Source organism: Trichechus manatus, unplaced genomic scaffold, assembly GCF_000243295.1.
Source record: "Trichechus manatus latirostris isolate Lorelei unplaced genomic scaffold, TriManLat1.0 scaffold00066, whole genome shotgun sequence".
In the NCBI taxonomy this organism is placed as follows: domain Eukaryota; kingdom Metazoa; phylum Chordata; class Mammalia; order Sirenia; family Trichechidae; genus Trichechus; species Trichechus manatus.
This window is the reverse complement of record NW_004444002.1, coordinates 13211396-13213422: the sequence shown is the minus strand read 5'-3', so window position 1 is coordinate 13213422 and position 2027 is coordinate 13211396.

Sequence of the window (2027 nt, the reverse complement as noted above, 5' to 3'; positions counted from 1 at the left end):
GGCAAGGAAGGTTCAACAAACCCTATAAGGAAGATAATTGTAATGATGGTTCATATCTTCACCCTGTGTAATTTTATGGGAATTGGGAGTCTAGCCAAATAATAAGTCCCAGTCCCTTTTATCTGCCCAGTTCCCAGCACACTCCCGAGGTGTCTGAGGCACTTCTCACCCTAACCTCTTAAAGCAGATTGTAACAATAACAACAGTAATGACGAGTTTCCAATCTGCACAGTTCCCTTCATTAAAGGAGCCCTGGGAGCTTCAAAAACACTCATTAATGGAATCTGACAAAGCTTGGAAGGTGGGAAGGTTCGCCCATTCTGTTTTCTGGAGGCTAAGTGGAAACTGGGTCCTAGAAGTGTGGGCCAGTCTCTCCAAACAGGCTTGAGGGGGCAGGGGGTCTGGGAGGATCGCTCCATTAACCCATTGCTGTGGAGTCTATTTTGACTCATAGCGACCCTCTAAGACACAGGAGAACCACCCTATAGGGTTTCCAAGGCTGTAAATCTTTACGAAAGCAGATCTCCAGGTATCTTACTCACCAGGAGTGGCTGGTGGGGATAGAATCCCGACCTTTAGGTTAGCAGCCAAGCACTTAACCACTGTGCCACCAGGGTTCCTTGGGGGGTCCCTAGGCTACCATTTTTCCATGTGTCCTAGGGTCTGGAACCACTCCCTTGCTGGGTGCTATTAGCAAGTCACTTCCCTTCTCTGGGCCTGTTTTCCTACGGGCAGCAGGTGGGGTTAGGCCATCTCCAAGATCTCCGAGGCCAACCTTGACTTTGTCCCATCGCCTGGCTAATGGGAGAGTTCTCCTGCTTCAGGGTTCGGTTAGACTTGTAGCAGAACCGGGTATGTATGGGGGGTGGTGTTGTTGAGGTGTTGGTTAGGGGAGGAGACTGCCAAGGTTTGGAACAACTCAGTGCTCCATGAGCACCGTTTGATGGGAAGCAGGTCTGCGGTGGCCAGGTGAGGCTCTAGGGCCATCTCGGAGACCCCAGTCCCCCTGGTGCCTGCAGCGAGGCAGTGCGAGTAATGTGGGCGCCTTCCCCGCCAGGCCCAAGAGCTGGGCGGTAGGAGCGTACCCTGGGCTGCAGGACGGCCGGGGGAGGGGCAGGTATCAAAGCGAGAGGGCTCCGCGCGGCTCTGGCCTGCGGGCAGCCGATCAGGTGGCCGCGCTTGGAAGACCTTCGGCTCCGACGTGGGCTTTGGGACAAGTCCCTGGCGGCCCAGTCCTGGGGGACTTGGGCCCTTTAGCGCGGACAAGTTGGCCTTTCTCTTTGAGTGGGGGGCGGCGGGCAGGCTCCCCGCCACACGGGAGGAGGGGAGGAGGGAGGAGCCCGGCGGGGCGTGTCGCTCAGGGAGCGCCGCGCGCCCGGTGCGGCCCCCTAGGAAGTGGAGCTGGCCGCTCCGGATCCAGCGCCGCTTCCAGGTTTTCTCCCGACCCGGCCCTGCGTGCTCCCGCCTGTCCCGGCCCCCCCCCCCCCCCCACCCCTAGCCCCAGCGCGCGTGAACCTACCCCCCCCGTCCGCCTCCCGCCCCCTTCCCTTAGGGCCGCCCGCTTGGCCAAGTTTGCGGAGCGTCGCCGCGCACGCCGGCCAGTCAATCAGCGGCAGAGCAAAGAAGGGCACGGACGCGCACTGAGGGCAGAGCGAGAGGAGCCGAGCCGGGCGAGAGAAGCAGCGCTGGGCCGCGCAGCCAGCGCCCGCTGCCGCGCCCACACCCTCGCGCCCCCCGGCGTTGCCACCTTCCTCTCCTCCCCGCGCCTCTGCCGGCCGGCAGCCAACTCTCCCCGTCCACTGGCCCGCGGAGTCCCAGGTCCCTGGTTCGCGCCTCCGCGCCTCCGGGCCGCGCGCCGCCTCCGCACCCTTTCCTCCTCCCTTAGCCGGGCGACCGGTCTTGCGGACCGTTGCCTGACGCGCGAGGCCCACCTCCACTTTTCGCCCTGCGCCGCCGCCTCCTGCTGCTCTTCTCCAACTCCCAACTCGAACTCCTTCGCCCGCTCGCGAGCCCCCTGCCCCAGCGCC